Source organism: Anomaloglossus baeobatrachus, chromosome 6 (assembly GCF_048569485.1).
Source record: "Anomaloglossus baeobatrachus isolate aAnoBae1 chromosome 6, aAnoBae1.hap1, whole genome shotgun sequence".
NCBI classification, from domain to species: Eukaryota; Metazoa; Chordata; class Amphibia; order Anura; family Aromobatidae; genus Anomaloglossus; species Anomaloglossus baeobatrachus.
Genome location: NC_134358.1, coordinates 400,502,122 through 400,527,705, shown reverse-complemented (window position 1 = coordinate 400,527,705; position 25,584 = coordinate 400,502,122). Strand labels below are relative to the sequence as shown.

At 40.6% G+C, this 25,584-nt stretch overlaps 1 protein-coding gene across 3 annotated transcripts in view; it reads right to left on the bottom strand.

Annotated features, from left to right (window-relative positions):
• The window catches only part of ELMO1 (engulfment and cell motility 1), a 512,012-nt gene that overhangs the window by 104,185 nt on the left and 382,243 nt on the right, over positions 1 to 25,584 (bottom strand). The window contains exon 1 of one of the 3 annotated variants that reach the window (XM_075315128.1): positions 20,831 to 21,173. The exons of the other annotated variants lie outside the window; for them this stretch is intronic. The gene's annotated coding sequence lies outside the window, so the exon portion shown is untranslated. Of the gene's footprint in view, positions 1 to 20,830; positions 21,174 to 25,584 lie in introns of those variants that run through there. 3 annotated transcript variants of the gene reach the window in all.

The window sequence follows — 25,584 nt, the reverse complement described above, 5'->3', positions numbered from 1 at the left end:
AAGTCCCAGTGAAGAATCCAGGTTCTTGGCTGAGGTTCTCTGCGACACATACCGGCCATTTCCAAGGTTATCGAGTGCCATCTTACAGTACATATAAATTACCTAAGCGTTATTAATCGCTAGCTTTGTGCCATGCACAGATCTACAAAGGTGTCTTAGGCCATGTGTGCGTTTTGCATGTGTTTACGCAGTGCTTTGCACTGCAGCGTAAACGCATGCATTCTGCTTCCCCAGCAAAGTCTATGTAACTTGTGCAAATTCCACGTGCACGTTGCATTTTAAAATGCAGTGATTTGCATGTTGAAATTTGTGGCTGAATCGCTGCGTTCTAAAAAGCAACGTCACTTCTTTTGTGCGTTATGGATGCTTTTCCCTCGGTCAATGGCAGAGCAAGCATCCAGAGCGCATGAATTCTGCATCCATTCTGCACTCAAAATACATCCAAAACACAGCTTTTCGGCAGCGTTTTGAAACACACATGCAGTGACAAAACACTGCAGAATATTTGTCACGGCAGAACGCAATGTGCGCACATAGCCTTAAATGCACTCAAAAAAAAGGTATCTATACAAGCCAATGAGTGGTGGCAAAATGGAAATTCAACAGTGTTTGCTTTATTTTTCAACATAATTATTATCGATTATCGATTTTATTTGAAAAGGGGGTCCAGACTCTATGCCCAATCATCCTAGCACTTCATTCTGTGCATTTTTCTAAAGAGTGCTTTGTACTTCACCTTCATGATGCTTTATAAAATTTAGTGTCTTGTACAGCCCAAAAGGCAAGAATTAAGGAGAAAACCGTTAGGCATGTGCCTGCCTTGGGAACCCATCTGCCCCATTCGACCACACTGCAGTTGGCCAATGAATTGACAGGGAGTTCTCTTCCTCATGTTCCTTACATATTATAGTCACTATAGAATGCAGCACCTAACATTCAAAACTGCTTACCAAACGAGTCTATAGTCGTGACAAACTGTTGACACCAGTGACATTGTTCCAGAAAATGGAAGTATTTGTCCCAGAAAATTAACGCAATTACACTTGGTCATTTTCTTTGTGTGTATTCAAACAACACAAAAAACAGAGGGGGAAAAAAAGGCAAAGTGGACACAATTTTACAAAAAAACTCCAAAAACGGGCCAAACAAAATTGTTGTCACCCTCAAATTAATATTTGGTGGCACACCCTTTGGAATACATAACTGCAATCAATCACTTCCTATAACTATGAGCAAGCTTCTTACACCTCTCTACTGGAATTTTGGATTCTTCTTTTGCAAACTGCTCCAGGTCTCTCATATTTGAAGGCCCCTTCTACCAACAGCAATTTTAAGATCTCTCCATAGGTGTTCGATCGAATTTAGATCCGGAGTCATTGCTGCCACTTCAGATCTCGCCAGCATTTTGTGTCTATCCATTTCTGGGTGCTTCTTGAAGTATGTTTGGGGTCATTGTCCATGTTGAAGACCCATAACCTAGGGCGTAAACCCAGCTTTCTGACACTGAGCATTACATTGCGACTGAAAATCCTTTGGTAATTTTCAGACTTCATAATGCTTTGCACACAGTCAAGGCACCCAGTGCCAGAGGCAGCAAGACAACTTCAAAGGTTTTTTTAACCTCCACTATATTTGACTGTAGGTACAGTGTTATTTTTTTTCTAGGCCTCATTCCGTTTTCGATAAACTGTAAAGTGATGTAATTTACCAAAAAGCTCTATCTTGGTCTCATCTGTACACAAGATGCTCTCCCAGTAGGATTTTGGCTTAATCAACAAACATTTTGGGAAACTGCAGTCTAGCTTTTTTATGTCTCTATGTCACAGGGGTATCCTACCATAGCATATCATATCATTCAAATGGCAACAGATAGTATGAACTGACACTAATGCAGCCTGAGCCTGCAGGACAGTTTGAATTTCTTCTAACTTTATTGGGTCTGCTTATCCACCATCCACACTATCCAATCTTTCATTATTTTTTCTCTGTTTTCCACATCTAGTATGATTAGCTACAGTGCCATGGGCTGTAAACTTCTTGATTATATTGCCCACCATGGACAAATGAACATCAAGATTTCTGGAGATGAACTTGTAAAGATTGAGTCAACTTCTCCTCCTTTTATCGGATTTCAGGTGCGATTTTCATATTGCTCACACCTGTTACTTGCCACAGGTGAGTTTGAATGGGCATCACATTCTTGAAACAAAGTTGTTTAGCCAGAATTCTGGAAAAGTGCCAACAAATTTGTCTGACCCATTTTGGGGATTTTATGTGAAATTATTTCCAATTTGTCTATTTTTGACTGTACATGAGTGCTGGGCAACTCCAAAACACAACCAAAATCCATGAAGGAATGAAGTCGACTACCATTTCAAAATCAATAATATGTACATATGACACCTATGCACAGATAAAATTATATCACATAATGTGTCAATAATCACCCAAAGAGTTAGGCGGGCTTTGCACACTACGACATCGCAGCCCGATGCTGCGATGCCGAGTGCGATAGTGCCCGCCCCCGTCGCAGCAGCGATATGTGGTGATAGCTGGCGTAGCGAAAGTTATCGCTACGCCAGCTTCACACACACACACTCACCTGCCGTGCGACGTCCCTGTGGCCGGCGACCCGCCTCCTTGTTAAGGGGGCGGGTCGTGCGGCGTCACTGCGACGTCACACGGCAGGCAGCCAATCAGAGCGGAGGGGCGGAGATGAGCAGGATGTAAACATCCTGCCCACCTCCTTCCTTCCGCATATCCTACGGAAGCCGCAGTGAGGCCGGTAGGAGACGTTCCTCGCTCCTGCGACTTCACACACAGCGATGTGTGATGCCGCAGGAGCGAGGAACAATATCGGACCGTCGCGTCAGCGTAATCATGGATTACGCCGACGCTGCACCGATGATACGATTACGACGCTTTTGTGCTCGTTAATCGTATCATCCAGCCTTTACACACTGCGATGTCGCATGCGATGCCGGAAGTGCGTCATTTTCAATTTGACCCCACCGACATCGCACCTGCGATGTCGCAGTGTGCAAAGTGCCCCTTAGAGCAGGGATTAGTGACGAGTGAGCACTACCATGCTTTGGTGCTCTTACTCAAAATGAGCAGGCCAGATGCTTGGTCGGGCTCGACTCGTTTACCATGAATAATGGAAGTCAGTGGGAAACTAGCATTTTTCCAGATCTTCCAAAAAATGCTTCAGTTTCCCATTGACTTTCATTACACTCAGTGCATGAGTCAAGCCCGTCGGAGAGTCCAAGCACCTGATGCATGGTAGTGCTCGCTCATCACTAGGGATCAAGATTGACTATTATAATTAATACATCATAATAAATTGCGCATCCCAATAATTTTGCACAAGCGCTTTCCTGATCTTCACTGACCATATGAAATTACTGAATAACTTAGCAGGTATTTAAACAACATATAAAAACATAAAATCCAAGTGGATACTAGTAAAACTGAAAGAATCAAACAATGCCAGTTAATCCATAAACAGCCTAACAGTTCTTATAATCAACAAGTTATTTGTGTAATGCAATGTTCCCTAATTGATCCTGACTGCTTTTACAAAAGTTGATATAAAACAGTTTCTAGGTATTTTTCGAGGGGTCTATTTTAGAAGCTGTGCACTGCATGACATTATAAGCCTTGAAATGCCCAACAAAAATTCTGCAAGCTATTTTGCTCCTTTTTTAAAAGTCCCTCCATTGTTCGTAAAATACCAGCAAAACGCTTATGTTTCTTGGACAACGCATAAAACAGGAGTTTAATTCCGTCAAATATAAATATGTATATTTTTAAGTGTAGTACAAAGAGCATAGTGAATGTACAGAATGTGTTCTGTTTTCACCACATTAATAGGGACGTGTACATTTTAAGCTGCATGCTAGCTCCCGGTTTTTTAGGTTAGCAACATCGACACAAGCGGAGATTATTGCTAATCAATAGGTCTTGCTGATTCCAGGACGTTCCTTACTGTTTCATTTCCATCATGCTCATGCTGGCTGTGTCTGCATGAGCCCAGTGCGTCATCTGGCTCTTTCCATTAACTACACAAATCAGCAAATTCATTGTCATTTTTGATTCATTTGTTCTGTGAGCGCTGGCAATGGCACATTCCAATTTCTTCCTAACTCACTGTCATAGATGTTAATTTATGGTTTATGTGTGTGAGCCACAGTAAAGGGTGACTTGCTCAATTTCACACCTAGGATCATTTATACAACTATAATCCAGATTTGCTGTATTTGTCCTATGGCTGCCCAATAATCATTGGCAGTGCAGTAGAAATTAAATGTTGCTACAGTCTATTCTTTGCAAACAACCTTCTTCCCCTAAGATGATATACATATACACACACACACACACACACACACACACACACACACATACACACCAAAAGATGTACAGTCATATGAAAAAGTTTGGGCACCCCTATTAATGTTAACCTTTTTTCTTTATCACAATTTGGGTTTTTGCAACAGCTATTTCAGTTTCATATATCTAATAACTAATGGACTCAGTAATATTTCTGGATTGAAATGAGGTTTATTGTACTAACAGAAAATGTGCAATCCGCATTTAAACAAAATTTGATCGGTGCAAAAGTATGGGCACCCTTATCAATTTCTTGATTTGAACACTCCTAACTACTTTTTATGACTTACTAAAGCACTAAATTGGTTTTGTAACCTCATTGAGCTTTGAACTTCATAGGCAGGTGTATCCAATCATGAGAAAAGGTATTTAAGGTGGCCACTTGCAAGTTGTTCTCCTATTTGAATCTCCTATGAAGAGTGGCATCATGGGCTCCTCAAAACAACTCTCAAATGATCTGAAAATAAAGATTATTCAACATAGTTGTTCAGGGGAAGGATACAAAAAGTCTCAGAGATTTAAACTGTCAGTTTCCACTGTGAGGAACATAGTAAGGAAATGGAAGAACACAGGTACAGTTCTTATTAGGCCCAGAAGTGGCAGGCCAAGAAAAATATCAGAAAGGCAGAGAAGAAGAATGGTGAGAACAGTCAAGGACAATCCACAGACCACCTCCAAAGACCCGCAGCATCATCTTGCTGCAGATGGTGTCACTGTGCATCGGTCAACAATACAGCGCACGTTGCACAAGGAGAAGCTGTATGGGAGAGTGATGTGAAAGAAGCAGTTTCTGCAAGCACGCCACAAACAGTCGCATGAGGTATGCAAAAGCACATTTGGACAAGCCAGTTACATTTTGGAAGAAGGTCCTGTGGACTGATGAAACAAAGATTGAGTTGTTTGGTCATACAAAAAGGCGTTATGCATGGAGGCAAAAAAACACGGCATTCCAAGAAAAGCACTTGCTACCCACAGTAAAATTTGGTGGAGGTTCCATCATGCTTTGGGGCTATGTGGCCAATGCCGCCACGAGGAATCTTGTTAAAATTGAGGGTCGCATGAATTCAACTCAGTATCAGCAGATTCTTGACAATAATGTGAAAGAATCAGTGACGAAGTTGAATTTACGCAGGGGATGGATATTTCAGCAAGACAATGATCCAAAACACCGCTCCAAATCTACTCAGGCATTCATGCAGAGGAACAATTACAATGTTCTGTAATGGCCATCCCAGTCCCCAGACCTGAATATCATTGAACATCTGTGGGATGATTTAAAGCGTGCTGTCCATGCTCGGCAACCATCAAACTTAACTGAACTGGAATTGTTTTGTAATCAGGAATCGTCAAAGATACCTTCATCCAGGAACTCATTAAAAGCTACAGGAAGCGACTAGAGGCTTTTATTTTTGCAAAAGGAGGATCTACAAAATATTAATGTCCCTTGTATGTTGAGGTGCCCATACTTTTGCACCGGTCAAATTTTGTTTAAATGCGGATTGTACATTTTCTGTTAGTACAATAAACCTCATTTCAATCCAGAAATATTACTCAGCCCATCAGTTATTAGATATATGAAACTGAAATAGCTGATGCAAAAACCCAAATTATTATAAAGAAAAAAGGTTAACATTAATAGGGGTGCCCAAACTTTTTCATATGACAGTATATACCTCACAATATATATATAAATTTAACGCAGACAATTGTTACAATGGAGATATACAGTATATGTAGTAGTGACTGTATAGGACACCTAGGACAGGTTGGTGTATAACAAATTACAAAGAAAAGAAAAGCTGACATGAGAGTAAAAGGTTAAGTGAAATTATAATTGTATTGCAACTAATGAAAAACACAGGTCTGCAGGGAAAGTGTGGACACTAACCCAGACAAGGGACAGTATATAACACAATGTCATACACATATACAGAAGGGGTAGTATAATAGTACAGTACTCCTATATGCAGTCATGCTTGAAAGTCTTGGTACCCTTGAAATTGTTCCAGAAACTTAACTATTTCTTGCAGATCACTATTGCAATTATACATGTTTTGTTATACAAGTTTATTTACTTTGTCTTAATTGGAACACACAAAAAAAACGGAGGAAAAAAGGCAAATTGAACATAATTTCACATAAAACCCCAAAAATGGGCCTGACAAAATTGTTGCCACCCTGAACTTAATATTTGTCTGCACACCCTTTGGAAAAATATCACTCTAATGAATCTCTTCCTATAACCATCACACGCTTCTTACACCTCTCTACTGGAATTTTGGACTCTTATTTTGAAAACTGCTCTGGGTCTCTCATAAATGAAGGTGCCTTTTCCGCACAGCAATTTTAATATCTCTCTACAGGTGTTCAATGGAATTTATATCCAGACTCATTGCTGCCACTTCCAAACTCTTCAGCACTTTGTTTCTATCCATTTCTGGGGGCTTCTTGACGTATGGGATCATTGTCCTGCTGAAAGACCCATGACCTAGGACACAAACCCAGCTTTCTGACTGGGCACAATATTGCGAACCAAAATCCTTTGGTAATCTTCACATTTCATGTTGCCTTGCACACATCCAAGGCACGCATTGCCAGAGGCAGCAAAACAACTGTGAAACTCCATCATATTTGACTGTAGGTACTGTGTTCTTTTCTTTGTAGGCCTCATTCCATTTTCTGTGAACAGTGGAATGACGTGCTTTACCAAAAAGTTCTATCTTGTTCTCATCTATTCACAAGGCACTTTCCCAGTAAGATTTTGGCTTACTCACATACATTTTGGCAAAATGCAATCTAGCTTTTTTAGGTCTCTGTGTCAACAATGGCATCCTCCTGGGTCTCCTGCCATAGAGTTTAATTTCCTTCAAATGTCGACGGATAGTTGAGCTGACACTGATGCACTCCGAGCCTGCAAGATAGTTTGAATTTCTTTGGAACTCAATTGGGGCTGCATATCCACCATCCAGACTATCATGCAATCTTTCATCAATTTTTCTTTGCCGTCCACATCCAGGGAGATTAGCTACAGTGCCGTGGATTGTAAACTTCTTGATTATATTGTGCACCGTAGACAAAGGAACATCAAGAGCTCTGGAGATGGACTTGTAACTTTAAGATTGTTAATAATTTTCAACAATTTTGATTCTCAAGTCTTCAGACAGTTCTTTTCTCTTCTTTTTATTCTTCAAGTTTAGTCTGGCACACACAGACAGACAATGCAAAGATGGAGTCAACGTCTCCCCTTTTTATCTGGTTTCAGATGTAATTTTCATATTGCCCACACCTGTTACTTGCCACAGGTGAACTTGCACAAGTATTACAAGCTTGAAATAAGTTTGTTTACCCACATTTTTGGAAAGAAGCAAACAATGTTATCCTGACGATTTTGAGTTTTGTGTGTAAAACACAAAAAAGAAAACAAACACACCCACACTCACAGCCTTTAAAACGTATTTATACCCCGTGAACTTTCTCACATTTTTTCATGTTGCACTCACAAACAAATGTATTTTAATGGGATTTTATGTTATGTAACATCACTAAGTAGCATGCATTTGTGAATTGTAAAAAAAGACATGGTTTTCTAAATATTTTAAAAATATAAATCTGAAAATTGTAATGTGCATTTTTGCCCATTCTTGTTTGCAAACTAGCTCTAGCTCAGTGAGATTCGATGGAGGAGTCTGTAAACAGCAATTTTCTGGTCTTGTCACAGATTCCCAATAGGATTTAGGTCTGTACTGTGACATTCACACCCATGAATATGCTTTGATCTAAACCATTCCATTGTAGCTCTGTCAGTATATTTAGGATCTTTGTCCTACTGGAAAGTGAACCTACACAGTCTCAAGTCCTTTGCAGCCCTCAACAGGTTTTCCTCGAGGATTACCCTGTATTTAGCTCCATCCATCTTCCCATCAACTCTGACCAGTTTCCCTTTTCCTGCTTAAGAAAAGCCTCCTCACAGCATGATGCTTCCACCACCATTGGGGATGATTTTTTCAGGGTGATGTGCAGTGTTAGTTTTCCATTACACATAGCAATTTTCATTTAGCCCAACAATTTCTATTTGGTCTCATCAGACCAGAACACCTTCTTCTACATGTTAGCTGTGTTTCCTGCATGGATTTTTTGCAAACTTCAAACTGGACGACTTATGGCTTGCTTTCAAAAATAGCTTTCTTCTTTTCACTCTTCCATAAAAGGTCAGTTTATAGTTTTAGTTGTCCTTTTGAAAAGTGGTCCTTTGGACAGATTCTCCCACCTAAGCTGTGGTTCTCTGCAGCTCCTCCACAATGACCATGGGTCTCTTGGCTGCTTCTTTAATTAGTGCTCTCCTTGCTTGGGATGTTACATTAGGTAGATGGCCATGTCTTGATAGGTTTGCAGTTGTGTCATACACCTTCCATTTTTTCGGATGATGAATTGAACAGTGCTCCGTGAGATGTTCACAGGTTGGGCTATTTTTTTAATCTAACCGCACTTTACTCTTCTTCACAACTTTATCCTTGACCTGTCTGTCTGGTGTGTTCCTTGGTTTTCATTGACGCTGTTTGACCCCTAACGTTCTCAAACAAATCTCTGAGGCCTTCACAAAACAGCGGTAATTATACTGAGAATAAATGACACACTGGTGGACTCAATTTACTAATTAAGTGACTACTTGAGGCAATTGGCCACTCAGGATTTTATTTAGGGGTATCAGACAACCGTGGGCTGAATACAAATGCTCATCAGAATTTTCACATTTATAGTTTTACAATAATTAGAAAACCATGCATCACTTTCTTAGCGCTTCACAAATACTTGCTACTTAATGTTGGTGTATCACATAAAATCCCAATAAAATCCATTTAAGTTTGTGGATGTAACGTGAAAAGATGTGGAAAAGTTCAATGTATGAATACTTTATCAAGACTCTATATATGAAAATAATTACACTAATTTATCTGTCTCCTAACAGTATACAACAGGATAGATGTCTTCTTCTGATCAGTCTTTTACACAGATGTCTCATGCTTTGCTAGTTTACGGTATAATATACACAGTATATTATAGTGTGAGGCATATATTGAACCGTATGGCAAGCATTGTACATTATAATTTGTCGGCATACAGTACAAATATTGTTTATAGAAAACAGAATAAAATCACATTTATGATATTTGGGTGAGATTTATGGAGAAAACTGTCTAAATATATCAGTAATGTACAGTATTGTGAGATCAAATACAATATAGTATTCATAAAAGGAGTTTTACAATATGGACATCTACATCTTTGGCTTTTTCCCAGCACAGCACTTGGCTACATCCTTCAGTCATATATATATATACATTCATAGAATGATAGAGGTCATGCACAACCAGGCTGTTTCATTCAATCCTGACCAAAGTGAAGAACGTGGGATCGGAACACCCCTTCTCATAGGCGATAAATGTCTCTTTAAAAATTTGGGATTGCTAGAATCCCCACCAAACATTAGTGCAGGGGTCATGCATTCCTTCTAGCGAGCATACCGGTGATGGAAAAAAGCTTTTATGGAGCCGCGGATGAGGAGTGAGAGCACGTGGGTGTTTATGAGAGAAATGTGGATTGGAAATCCTCTAACGGGTGATCAATGAGGCTATTTGCAATTTCAAAGATATTATCAATGCAGTATATAGGTAATACATGTTTATTGTGAGAAAAAAATAGTTAGAGTTCTCATTTTCTTTTGATAATAGCCAAAAATAGGATTTGCATCATGTTCTTAAAACAAAATGGAATCGCTGTTCAAAATAATAATAATACTAATAATAATAGTAAAAACAATAATAATAAAGTTGTACATAAAAACTGTCCATGATTTTTAATTGATGTTCTGTCCTTCAGGCCAAACAGCAATTTCTGTAGATTAGATTAGAGTAAAGGCCGCTTTACACGCTGCGATATCGTGACCGAAATCGCTAGCAAGCGTACCCACCCCCATCGGTTGTGAGACACGGGCAAATCGCTGCCCGTGGCGCACAACATCGCGCTGACCCGTCACACTACTTACCTGCCTAGCGACGTCACTGTGACCGGCGAACTGCCTCCTTTCTAAGGGGGCGGTTAGTTTAGCGTCACAGCGACGTCCAATAGAAGCGGAGAGGCGGAGATGAGTGGGACGTAACATCCTGCCCACCTCCTTCCTTCCTCATTGCGGGCGGCCGCCGGTAAGGTGAGGTTCCTCGTTCCTGCGGTGTCACACATAGCGATGTGTGCTGCCGCAGGATCGACAAACTACTTCATACACCAAGCAGCAGCGATATTCGAGAATAGGGGGGCATGTCACCGATGAGCGATTTTGACCGTTTTTGCGACGATTCAAAATCGCTCATAGGTGTCACCTGCAAAGACATCGCTAAAGCGACCGGATGTGCGTCACAAATTACGTGACCCAAACGAGATCGCTTGAGCGATGTCGCAGCGTGTAAAGCGGCCTTAAGTCCGTCCCTGTGGACAATTACTTTGCTTCTACATAGTGAACTGACAAATGAAGAATGAACTATACAAGGAAAATTAAATCCATACCACTGCTTTAAAGGCAATATGTCAGCAGGTTTATGCTATGTAATCCGAGCATGATGTAGAAATTAAAATACTGAATTTGGGGGATGTGTCATTTATTAGGCTATGTGATGTTGTTTCCATATAATGAAGGCTTTATCACCAGGAGATTATAACTGCCAGGGCTACAGTGCATGTGAGCTCTGGTCCGACCATGCCCCCCTCCCCTGATAAACAGCTCCTTGTCCATAGACAAAGTACACAGAGCTGTGGTGTGGGCAGGGTTAGATTTCTCAGCTCTGCTTCATGTTACATTTAAGAATTGTGCTGGAATCAGGGTCTCTTTTCCTCCATTTTGCTGCTCTCAGATGAGGTAGCAAAAACCTGGTGCAGTGTCATAACCCCAGCTGTCAAGTGATTCCTGGAGTGTGGCTGGTGGGCCCGCCCTCCGTACCTCGTTCCCGGGATCATGGCGCCTTTATCTTCCGGGCACTTCTTTTTATTCGGTGCCAGTTATAATTCTGCTCTGCAGTGTGCCCCTTGTGAGTTCTGATCCTGCCTCCCGTCTTTTTTACATTAGTCCTCCCTGCCTCCTGTCCTGACAGTGTCCGGCCCTCCACCTCCTGCACTGCCTGTGTATGTTCTCCCTGACCGCCCCTGTTCCTCTCTGACTCCCATCCTCTCTCCTCTGGTGTTTTGTCCTCCTGTACTCCCTGCTATTATCTGCTCTCTTGACTCCCGACTCCGGCTTGTCTATTAACTCTGGTTTCCGCCCTCCCCCAGTCTTTTACGTTACCTCTCGGCTCCTGACTCAGCTCTCCCTGGACTCTATCTCCGTCCTAACCCTTAGTACCCCGCAGACCTCCTGGTTCTAACCCCGGTCTGTTCAACCATCCACTTCGTCCACTGGGGATATGTGTGCCCTCTAGTGGAGGATTGCTGTCAGCACTCTCCTAGTGCTGCAGCTCCCCCAGCTGGTTTGTTAAGTCTTGTGCCTTCTAGTGGTGAATCCCAACCTAGCACTCTCCTGGTGTTCCAGCTCCCCTTGCTGGTTCATTACATGCAGATTCCCTTTAAGCTGTATTTATATAATTACAGAAGATTTTTTTCACCCATTGGGGATGCCTGGCAGTCCTATACCACATGCATGGCACCTTTGAGCACAGCACTCATCATTAAGACAGCGCTAGAGAGTAAAACTCCCCAATGGTTTACTCCTTTCCTAGAAATATAGCTTACAAAAGCGCTCCTCCATTCATGAACGGCTTTAGTCACAGATTACTTTTACAGGAGGATGATGTTAATAGCTCTAACAACTTTTAAAAATAAGGAAGATATTTTTCGATTTTGTGAATGAAGATGGAACTGATGACCTGCAAACACCATCCATTAGTAGGTGGTCAGTGATATTTTCCATAGTATTGCAGTACAGGTTTTTGGTGCCTTTCATCCTGCTCCTTGTTCTTGTTGAGTATACTGTCTCTTTGCCCCCTTAAAACACAATTGTGGTTTCCACAGCCTGCACTGATAAGGCTTACAGGCTCTAACAGTGGTATCCACGCAGGCGGCTTCTCTGCTATACACCAGCAGCTTTGGCTGAAGAGGTGTTCACAGACGCAGAATAAATGGCTCTACATGCCTCTCTGCTCTACCATATATTAATTCTGAATTTGAAAGGGAAGCTGCACATGTATTTTATTGACAGCACAAGTCAGCTCTGCCAAACAATTTTTACGCCCAGTCACTACTTCTTTATAGTGCTTGACCATCAGAATATTTACACTACCAGAATGTGTCACCAGAAAATAACCCATGGGGTTGTTTTGATGTTTTTTGTTAAGTTTGGTAAGGTTTTACCAAATTTTCCATTTCTATCTAGCTTGCAAATTTCAAAACAGGCCACTAAGCCCAATATTAGGTTCATACTTTTCTGTAAAGACGACTTTTCTGATTTATCTCATTATTATCACAAACTGAATTACAAAAAAAGTAACACCTCTATATACAGTAGATCACATAGCAACCACCACTCACAATAGATGATGATCACAGCTCACTTCCTCCCCCTTTATTCACAATGCCCTTTGCACAGATCATCTATGTCTGCTGTCTAGAAACGGAAGTATCAGTCTACAATTAAGGGGGCTTTACACGCTGCGACATCGCTAGCGATGTCGCTAGCGTTCGCACCCGCCCCCGTCGTTTGTGTGTCATGGGCAAATCGCTGCCCGTGGCGCACAATATCGCTAGTACCCATCACACATACTTTACCTTCCTCAAGATGTCGCTGTGGCCGGCAAACCGCCTCTTTTCTATGGGGGCGGTTTGTGCAGCGTCACACGGCAGGCGTCCAATAGAAGCGGAGGGGCGAAGAGCAGCCGCATGAAAGTCATGCCCACCTCATTGCCGATAGGACGCAGGAACGCTGCTGTTAGTCGTTCCTGGGGTGTCACACGTAGCAATGTGTGCTGCCTCAGGAACGACGAACAACCTGCGTCCAGCGCCATCAACGATATTTGGGATTTGAACGACATGTCAACAATCAACGATTAGGTGACACGTCGCTAACAAGGCCGGATGTGCGTCACGAATTCCGTGACCCCAACGATATCTCCTTAGCGATGTCGTTGCGTATAAAGCGGCCTTTAGGCTTAGTGGCCAATGTAAAAGTCAAAATGACCTCACAAAATCACAAATTTGCCCCCAACAATTTATTTTTGGGGTCCTCATTATCCAAGACCTGTAACATTTTCATTTTTTGGTTGATGGAGCAGTTTGATGGCTTATTTTTGTGGGGCAAGATGATGTTTGTATCGATACCATTTTGGGGTAAATATGTTTTGATTGCCTGTTGTTAGAGCCGGGCTCTCTTTCCTCTCAGGAAACAGCATTTGTTGTGGTATTGTAGTGACCAAAAACCACGTAATTTTGTCGTTTTTGATTTTTGTTTTTTTGTTTACAGTGTTTATCATTTTTTATGTACTGACAGATTGGTCGTTTCTGATCCCAGTGATACCATGTGTATTTTTTTATCTTAATTTTTATTAGGGCAAAAATGGGATGATTTGAACTTTTTTTTCCATATATTTTCAAATTTGTTTTATTTTTTTTTTTACTTTCCACTGTTTTTAATGGTTCCCTTAGGAGACTATAAGTTCTGATCGTCTGATGCCTTTGCTGTTGCATGTTAAATACCGCTGTCAGAGTTTGGAAGTTGAATTTAACAGGTTAACAATCGCGAGCAGAACTCCATCCGCGATTGTTAGTGGCAAGTCCTGACTAATACAAAGCTTTTACCTGCAAAGTATGGAGCGAGCTGACCCTGTGAGCCCGCTCTATACACCTGCTTCCAACATGCGCACATGTACAAGCAGATGTTTTGATTTGAAGGGGTTAAATAGAAAAGGGTTCTTTACAGTTAGAGCAGCAAGAATGTAGAAAGCACTACAGCAAGAGGTAATAATCACAGATACTGTCCGCAATTAAAAAAGGATGGATGCTTTTCTCACAAATGGCATTGTGGGTTATAAATACTCTAGTGGCAGAAAATATATAACCGTCTTTTTTCAACCTATGTATCTACATATCAGTAAGTTTAGGTTATATAACTTATTTTTAGTGACAGACATAAAACAACAAATTGTGAATATAGACACATACAAAAGATGGATTGATTTGCTGCATATGTATATTTGATAAACCTTAAAGACTTTATTACTATCTGTTAAGCTATAAACAGGAACAAGCTGTTCTTTAATTTTGATGAATGTGGGTAGTTGTCATAATAGAACGGAATAGGCTTTTTTTATTATTAAAGTTAACTGAAACTTATGATGAACGCAAAATGTTACTTTTACAATTATATAGAACCTGTCAGCAGGATTCAGCATTATAAAGTAAATACATGGCCATAAAGGCGCTGTGATGAGGATTACATGTATACCTGCAGTGAAGGAATCCGATCTGGTTGCAGAATAATCTTCCTCTGAAGTTTCATGATAACATCATCCGTGCATTGGGGCAGGATTTGGGGGTAGGGTCTTCTGCTTCTCCGCCCCTCCACCTGTCTCCTTTGTTTCTTCTACAGGTCACTGATTATTCAGTAACCTGCCTCCTTTTTTAAATTTTGCACCTCCGCCATGATTTCGGTGAGTGGCGCATGTGCAGTGTGATTCTGTGGACGATCTGCAGATCTACAATAAAATGGCACTGGAAGCTGCGCAGACTGAGATTTCATCTCCAAAACCTCAGTAAGCCGAAATCTCGATATGTGCATGTGCCACATCCAACACCATTTCATTGAAGACAGTCGATAGAATCACATACGCAGACAGAAATTTCAGCTCCATGACCTTATTAAGCTGAAATCTCTATATGTGCATACGCCACACCCAGAGCCATTTTATTGAACAGTCTGTAGAATCACACTGCGCCTAGTGTTCAATAAAATGGCACCAGAAGTGGCGCATGTGCAGACTGAGATTTCAGCTTCATGCCTCATTAAGCCAAAATCTCAATATGCACATGCGCCCCATCTAGTGCCATTTTATTAAAGAAAGTCTGTAGAATCACACTGTGCCTGCTCTTCAAAAAAAAAAAATGGCACCAGAAGCGGCACATATGCAGACTGAGATGTCAGCTCTATTACTTTGTTAAGTGAAATCTCGATATGCGCATGTGCCACTGTATTGAAGCCAGTCTGTAGAATCACACTGCGCGTGTTCTTCAATAAAATGGTGCCAAATGTGGAACACGAAGAGGTCATTAAGCTGATATCTCGGTCTGTGCATGCGCCACATCCGATGCCATTTTGTTGAAGTCCGGCAGGTCATCCGCAGAATCACATTGCGCACGTGCTGCCCCCTACAATCATGGAGGCAAGTCACTGAATAGTCAGTGGACCTGTAGAAGAAAGAGGAGGCAGGTGGAGGGCCACAGAAGAAGATAAAGAGCCTCCCTGATACAAGGATGACACTAAAACAAAAACTTTAGAATATTTTTCAGCCACCAAAGATTGGATTTCTTCACCGCTGGTATCCATTTAATCAGAATCACAGCACCATTATGGCCATGTATTTACTTCATAGTGCTAAATCCTGTTGACAGGTTCTCTTTAATTATCAAAATGTGTTACCTGCACTATAAGACAACAATGCAAAACAGAACTACTGAAAAAAATAGAAGAAAACAATAGTAGGAACAATCGAAATCTGCCAACTCTGACAGTTATTTACATGATTATGGAGTGTTAGACAGCTTACACTAAAAAACGCCACATCTACGGAATTAAAGAATAAAATAACAATACAGAAAATTATATAAAATTGAGATGTCTGACAGCTACTCTTATTAAATGAATTAGTCTTTATGAAAAGCCTGACAAAAGAGGACGACAGTTAGATCAAAGTGAGAAGCTGTAGGAATGAAAATGAAACTTGAGAATCTGTGGCTAACATTGTCCTTACTTTCCAATATTTTACATAGCCAGCCAAAGGGAATTGCGGTCTGTCTGTATATAGAGTCCCACAAAACTTGGGTCAAGTTGAAGTCAGGTACTAGATACTATAATGTCCTGCTGACCTCAGGTCAAGGTTAGTCTGACCGGGAATGATTTAATATTGGTCATTAATTCCATTGGTTCCCTCAGATGTTGGGTTCTACGTTGCTCTCGTTCACTTTAGGTCCTTAAAGTTACATTCAATAATAAAACAGCTGCATTGGGCTGTAGTGAAGTTACTAATACAACACTGTACATCTATGAGCCGGAAAGTAGTAGCAGATAGGCAGAAGTTCACTGTACATGTGACGGTGCGACACCACACAGAAGTGCGAAGGGTCTGCTGTGAGACCACAGAATGAAAGCGCTTGGTCGGTCAGACTTCAGGTCTCAGTAGTGTGATGCCAGAGCATGACACAATGACACATAGGCAGAATATCACTTTGCACACCCAAAGTCACCACGGCCCCAGAGAATTTGTGTGATTTAAGAAGCAGAGGAGGCAGGTGGGGGCCACAACAGGAACTACAACCACGCTTGTGTAGGCGTGATATCGAGTGGCTGGGCTCACCTTTCCGACTAGTCATACTTATTAGAATATGTGGAACCATAAGATTAAAACCCTGATTTTACAATTATGCTGCCAATGTTCCCTTAACATTGGGGTTGGTAAAAATGAGCATAATATGACAAATGCAACAATGTAATTAGTTGTCAGCTTGTTGTCAGGATCCCTTTAATACTTCCTAACAATTGTCAATACTATTGTAGAGATAAGTTCTGGTAAAATGTAAAAATATAAATAATTAGAACTGTCCGGTTCCCCATGTTGTGTACTGCAATTAACACATGACCTTGCCTCAAATTTTCTGAAAAACTGGTGAAGCAGATACAATGTACTCTGTTTTACATGTATTTGATAAGTGGTCAAAATGTGCATTGCAAGCCACTGCAATATGCACAGTTTATGCCATATGGTTTATAGCGCTAAGCCGAAAAACGCTAGGTGTACAGCTACCCTCTTACTACAACTTTTACAAATCTTCTTGGGTAACTTTTTATACATGAGCTGCACACGTAAAGATATCATACAAGTTGTGGTCCTAGACAGTGAATGAAGAGGAACAGGCATGGGAATTATCTATACCTCTCAATACTGCATTGGCCGCATCCTGGTATAATATAGAAGTGTGTATGAGGGCACAAACTGTGTCCTTCATAGGGATACAAGGAAGCTTGAATATTGACCAGTATAATAGTTTAGAAGAGACCTGTGATGAAAAATGATCTAATCTAAAATAAAGGATGTCCAAGCTTAAGATATCGATTCACCTATCATTAGGATATTGGATCAGTTGAGGTCCATCACCTCCAACATTCAGATGTTTTCAGCTCTGGTGGCAGCCAGATGTAAGGAGTGAATGGAGCAGAAACAGCACAGCTCTGTTCGCTTTGTGGTATCTGCGGCTCAGAATTACATCTCTTCCTCTATAGAAATAGGTCATCAATATCATAAGTCTATACAACCCTGTAAAGATCTGGGTAATTTGGTCATTGTTCAGCTACACAGCATAACCTATACCAGCCCTCTTAAGAAAAGAGATGAGAAAGTAAAGATACAGTGGAGTCCGGAGGAGGTACGGGTGGAACAACACATTTAACAGATAGGGGGTAAAATACTGTGTGTCCCCTATATACCAAGTGGAGCTGCTGGTAAATGATCAGTGTATAAACTACATCTATTAATTATAGATAGATCCCCCTCGAGAACAATAACTATAAGATGGTGATGTAATTTGTGATTGCTGTGGGGAACTAGATCAAGACAGACCCAAGTTCGCTAAATATTGATGCCAGTATGAAACGTAACCAAAGTTCATCAATCATATTAGAAATTCCTTGAAGTGCAATATGAGACCAAAAAGCTTTGTCATTGGTGGAATACAATATATTTTGCTATATTACCCACACAAAGAGCAGGCTTCTAGAAGACTGAAAGCATCGCTAAAATTAAATGAAAAGGCCAAAGCAATAAGTCCTTTACTTTATTGGACACTGCAGAGCATTGCTATTGGTGTACAGAAGTATCTTAAACATTAAGTGAAAAAAAATTAGGAACAAGTAGATGAGATCCGTGAGAAAGATCTATTTCTTGTATGTGCGGTTTCACACATTGTGACACAATAACTTAAACATGTATGTTTTACCTTTTTTTTTTTTTTTTTTTTTTTTTTTTTTTTACAGATTAGACATGTTAAATGTAGTGATATCCCACAAATATACATGGCTTCTTTGAATACTTTCCCTTATTAATGAAGAGAATACAGATGTAGCAGTCATACACTCCTGTGAGGTGCGCTATGAGGTTATTGTGGAGCATCTGTGCAGTTCTCATACTGTGGCCCCTAATTTACTTTATACTGAGGTGGCCATACTGTGCAAGGAACATTTCTTTGGCTACTTATAAATCTGTATCACTGTATAGAAAAATGGCTATTTATTGAAGTAGATTTCATGTAGGAAAAGTATAGGACAGATTTATTAAAATTCAATCATATCAATAAAGTTATACATATAGCGTTTTGGCTTGCATAATATTTATCTATGCATTGCACCATTTTTTTTTTATTATTTTTTTTTACAACATATGCTCTTAAGCTTTTCTGTTTAGAAATTATGTAACTTGCCAAATTATATATTTAATATATTTATCGTAGACTGCAGTAGGGGAGAGACCCCACACCATTTGAATGAAGTTCCAGTAATGAATTTCCAGTATTAAAAGCTCTCCCCCCAATATCTTTCTTACTGACCCACCTCTTTGCCGTCTATTAAATGATATAGTTAATATAGGATATACACATATGTATACAATATATATACATACACACACACACACATGTGTGTATGTATATATATATATCTATATATATATATATATATATATATATATATATATATATATATATATATATATATATATATATATATATATATATCTATATATATATATATATATATATATATATATATATATATATATATATATAGATATATATATATATATATATATATATATATATATTACACATACACACACACACCTATATATTAACTATTAACCCTTTTACCCCTATACCCCTACCACTGAATACCGGCATCATCAACCCATGCAAAATGCATGTGTGCATGGAAATTCAGCATGTTGACCCCAAGGTAGTAGACTTTGGTGCAGAACATATGCAAAACTTCAAAAATATTTACAAAAGTGGGATGTGCAAGAATTGTTTTTGACCTTTTGTTGCATATTAATATGACCAACCATGTAAGAGAATATTACATTGGAAGACTATAAATGTTTGCAAAGTGACATTTCCACATGTGTGCCCTTACATAAGAGTGTAGAGCATCCTACAACACGAGGACAGACTGAACGGAGCTGCCATGATACATTGTGCCTTACCACACATGTCTATATTCCTACAGGTAAAACCAACTGAGGCGCTACTCGAAAACAATTAGAATACATACGTCATTCACTAATGAGCCTCAGGAATATCATGAATATCACAAAGCTCTCCATAAAGTGGCGTAACTTCAAAGCTTCTCGAGAAAATGTATCACGAAGCCAGAAGAAACAACACACACAGATACATGCAATTCCCTGAAGAACCAAAAGAGCTCTTGACACAAAGTGAAGGATACTTCAAAAGAAACACACAAAACCACAAGGTAATAATCTATGTACTCAACTGAACTGAACTCCCATCATGCAAATCTTTCCACCTCCTATGTTTGAATAACTATCATTATAGCATCATTAGTCATTGTAGAACTACAGTAATATTCTCCATTATATTTCAGTTTTGGCTTCCTAGGAAATTTATTTGTAAAGGCTAGATTGTTCATATTCCGGAAATATAAGCCATTCAAAATGATGAGAGAAAAGCACTGGGAAGGGTTAACAGAATGACAGACGCAAAGAAGGGGGCATAAGAGGACCATCAGCATTAGGTGATCTGGTAACAATGCCCTGCTTTACTGACAAGACAAAGAGCCGGCTCAGCATATAGCGGTTTACTAGACTATTCCATCAATTCCAAACACAATAAATATAAACAATGTACACATTACAATGATGAAAGTAATTGTATATGATGACGGTCCACTTCTAGCACCACATGGGCAGCACACTACACTGCCTGTTCTGTGATCGTGACTGACAGCATATGGATGTCTATAATCGATAGTTTCAGCACACTGAGGATCAAGTGTACAGTTATCAGCACTATATAGAGAATATAATAATCTGGATACACAAATCCTATGCATATACAATGGGCACTAGATCATATAAAGCTTCTGGCTCCATCCTATGATTTCCCCCATCCTGGCATGTGCTGTACTTACACATATCCCCCTGATCCATAGTGCGGGGAGGTGGGAGCGTCCTTCTAGCACTGATGCCCACACATCCGCTGGCTCCGGGAAGTTGGAGTGATGAGGAGTCCCCTTTATGTGCACAGTTCTAGCTCGGAGCTGAGCGTTTATTGTGCTGCTGGAGCAGCTGTGATGTGATAGGCACGGGCACGCTTACACCACCCAATCACAGGATATTTCCATTCCAGGGAAATTCCTGCCTATTTATTTAGGATCCTAAGAGACCTTTTCCTCCCCATAATATTAAAGAAAAAAAAACCCTCAAACAGTTCTTTCCCCTGATCACACCACACTAAATTCCATCTGCCATGCTGCACTCCCCCCTCACTGGGTGACATACAGCGGCTTACAGGGAGAGAGTTCAAATTCATTTCCAGTTTTCACCTTGTTGGGGAGAGGGGAAAAAGAGGGAGCGTCTGGGCTCAATAATTACTTATTCTGTCACCATGGAAACAGACGGGATGTAGGGAGCTAGATTTGTATAGAACATCTGCTGCCAGATTCATAATCAACTACAATCTCATCTTTCCCCTCCCCTCATTACTTGAATTTGATGTGGCAGCTCTGTTTTTCCTATTACGTCCTCTAAATTCTGCACAGTACTTCCGAAACAACCTGGGTGTCCTCACAGCGAGGCTGAGCACAGAGACATAGCAAATGCCATGTACCAGTGCAGATAGTAGACAATATCAAAAAGTCCTCTACCTTTAAAGCATTCGAAAAAAATAACACATGATGGTAAATTATTTATCTTTGTTATGTGTTCTCCAGCAGAGCATCGTGGTGGACATTTGTCATCATTTCTGGTTATCAAAGTTTCTGGAATGTCCCACTTTATGGCATTTACAGTTCCAGAAAATGAAGTATTTCTCCCAGAAAATTGTTGCAATTACACATGTTTATCTCCTTTGTGTGTATTGGAACACAAAAAAAACTGAGAAAAAAAAGGCAAATTGGACTTAATTTCACATTCACACAATATCCGCAAAATGGACCACACAATATTGTTGGAACTTTTCCAAAATTGTGGGTAAACAACTTTGTGATGCTCGTTCAAACTCACCTGTGCCAAAAAGCAGGTGTGAGCAATATGAAAATCACACCTGAAACCAGATAAAAAGGGGAGAAGTTGACTCAATCTTTGCATTGTGTGTCTGTGTGTGCCATACTAAGCATGAAGAACAGAAAGAGAAAATAACTGTCTCAGGACTTGAGAACAAAGATTGTTGAAAAATATCAACAATCTTAAAGTTTATCTCCAGACATCTTGATGTTCCTTTGTTCATGGTGCACAACATAATCAAGAAGTTTACACCCTATGGCATTGTAACTCATGTTCCTGGACATGGACGGCAGAGAAAAATTAATGAAAGGTTACAACGCAGGATAGTCCATATGGTGGATAAGCAGCTTCAATGAAGTTCTAAAGAAATTCAAGTTGTCCTCCAGGCTCAGAGTGCATCAGTGTCAGTGCAAACTATTCATAGACATTTGAATGAAATGAAACACTATGGCAAGAGACCCAGGAGGACCCAACTGCTGACACAGAGACATAAAAAAGCTAGACTGCAGTTTGCCAAAATGTATGTGAGTAAGCCAAAATCTTGCTGGGAAAGCTTCTTTTGGACAGATGAGACGAAGATAGAGCTTTTTGGTAAAGCTCTCATGTAATGTTCTGCTCTGCACTTGCTAAGTGTCATGGCGGTGTCAGACTCTGTGCACACTGCAGAGTCTGACAGGCAACTTGATGTCTCTTAGGCTGCTTTCACACATCCGGTTTTTGCTGAGCAGCACAATACGGCGCTTTGCAGAAAAAACGCAACCGTTTTTTTTGCCGCCGGTTGCGTTTTTCCGCATAGACTTGCATTAGCGCCGTATTGTGCCGCATGGCCTTGCGTTGCATCTTGTTTTTGACGGATGTGGCATATTTAGCCCATGCGGTGACCGGATGGAACGTTGCCTGGCACAAAAAAAACGCATTGCGCCGGATCCGGCGCAATTTATAATGCAACCCTATGGACGCCGGGTGCAGCGTCCTGTGGCAAAAAACGCATCCGGCCGCCGGATGCGTTTTTTTGCACTGCGCATGCTTAGTATCAAGCCGCATCTGTCAAAAACCGGACGGGCCGCATGGAAAAACTTATGCAACAGATCCGTTTTTTTCGCCGCATCCGTTGCATAGGTTTTTGAGCCAGATTGAGCCGCACTGCAAAAACCGGATGTATGAAAGCAGCGTTAGTTGTTCAGCTGGAGTCGGGTGTCGGCTGTTTTATGTTCACTAGTCATCACATCCAGCAGGAGTTAATTCCTGCTGGCTTGTGAACTGGTACAATGAGCTCAGGTTGCTAATGACCACTCCCAGCCGCCTCCACCATTTATAAGATCCTGGATCCGGTTCCTCATCGCTGATAATAGCTCCAGCAATTCCGGTCTTTGCATGTGATCCAGTTACTTGTGATCAGTTGTATGGTATTTGGGGTGGTGTGGAAATATCCCTGTTGTCAGTTTATTTCCTCCTTGTATCTTATTTCTTCCTGTGCACATGTTGTCTCTCTCCTGTGACTGATTGCAGTGTGTATGTGTTTTGGTTCTCCTCTATCTGCGTTATTTGTGGGGTTTGTTACTTTAGTCCCAGCCCCCCAGCCCCAGGTTTGGAGGAGAGGGGTGTTAGACCACGGTACGGACAGAAGTTAGGGTCATGCTCGTGGGTCCAGACCTCGTTACCATTGAGAATACCTCTGGGATAAGAGACAGCGCAAGGTCCCCAGTCTGAGGGCCAGTCTTGTTGCCCCTGCTGAAGTTAGCCATCACTGCTGTGACAAAAGCACATCATATTAGTGTCTGCCAAAAACAGAACAAGGCCTACAAATAAATATGGTGGAGTGGAGGATCAGAGATATTTGGGGGTTATCTTGCTGCCTCTGGCACTAGGTGCCTTGACTGTGTGCAAGACATGAAATCTGAAGATTATTAAAGAATTTTGGGTCGCAATATAGTGCCCACTGTCAGAAAGCTGGGATTGCATCCATGTTCTTACAGCAAGACAATGATCCCAAACATACTTCAAGAAGCCCCCAGAAATGGGTGGAAACAAAGAGCTGGAGAGTTTTGAAGTCTCAGCAATGAGTACAGTTCATACAGGTAATGCCTGATACATGCGGTCAATGGATTAGGTAGCTGTCAGATTTTTTCAAAATATATTGTTTTCTGTCAAATAGCGGAAACACAGTTCTGTATTCAGGACATGTTAGTACTAATGAAGTGGTCTAGAAGATATGTCCCTGGCACTGCTATGGGTGGCACTGTTATACAATAAAAAACAATTAGGATGCAGAGGCTATGCGAGTTTTAGTTTGAGGCTAGTGTGAGGGGGAGAACCGGTACCCAATACCCCACAAAGGGATTTCTTTATTATTGTAGCTTGGGTTCACAAAACCAATGGGCCGCACACAGGTGGCTGTATGTACTCTCCATTTTTCATAGACTTAGTGAGTGGCCAGAAGAGACACGAGAAACATCCATACGATTCTTTCTTCCATACGAGAAATACAAATATCACATGGATGGTAAAAGCACACGGAATTGAAGAAGCCTCACACACATGAAAAGAACAGCCAAGGAAGGGGGAATAAGATCTGATTTACTGGAAATATTATTTACTTCAGTATGTTTACATTTCCTAATAAATGGTCTTTGCGGCACGGCGTTGTACCAACTTTTTGGAAGCTTCCAGGAACCTTTCAGGTGTTGTCGCACTGAAAGCGAGCATCTCATCAATCATGGTTGTAGCAGTACGATCTGCATTATTCTTCCAATTTACACAATGTCTGATTCAATAGAAGCAAAAACCATACCTGACAGTCTGTAATGGAAACTAAAAGAGGTCTGTAATTGAGAAAAAATAGGACCCGTAGCGAAAACTACTTTGAATGACACATTCACTTTCCGTTTTTAAGCACCATAAGGCCTGATGTGCTTTGCATGTGTCTATTTCAAGGAAAACGTGTGCATAAGACAACAAAGCCCTTTCTGTTCTGCAATCTCTTTACTCGGGATCTATTCATGGCTTAGGATGACAAAAAACAAAACAAATATCTAAAACCGTATATAAAATTACATGAATGCAGTCCGAATCATAAAATCTTTGATGTTGCGTTACAATGTATATTTATAAGCCTTTTAAGTATATGGAAAAAAAGATGACAAATAAACCAGTGATATTTTGCCCATCGTCTATGGAATAGCATGCAATATATGGAACGATCTGGCTACTGATCCAATGAGTTAGTGCATGAATATACGTGCTCTTCTAGGTGAACTAACTGCAGGCTTGGGAAAGAAAGTGAACAGAACAGATAACACTATTGATCACAGAAAATCTGTCTTCAGGAATTTGCTATGTAATCCTGAAGCAGCATGATGTAGGAGCGGAGACTCTGATTCTAGTAATGTTTCAATTACTCTTGCTGTGGTTGCTCCTAGAATGAATGGGCTCCTTCCAGGTTGATGGGCGTGGCGATGTTTCCTCCCATTCACCATAATTATTATGCATATTATCCATTACCATGTGGACTTAAAAAAATAATGTTTATACCATCTGGAAATATCGTATTGCCTTTTGAACAAGCTATCACGTGAGAGAAATTACGTCATACCTGGAAGGAGCCCATACAGTCTAGCATCTACCCTCTTGCTGTAGTTTTGCTAGAATCACGGTTTTACCT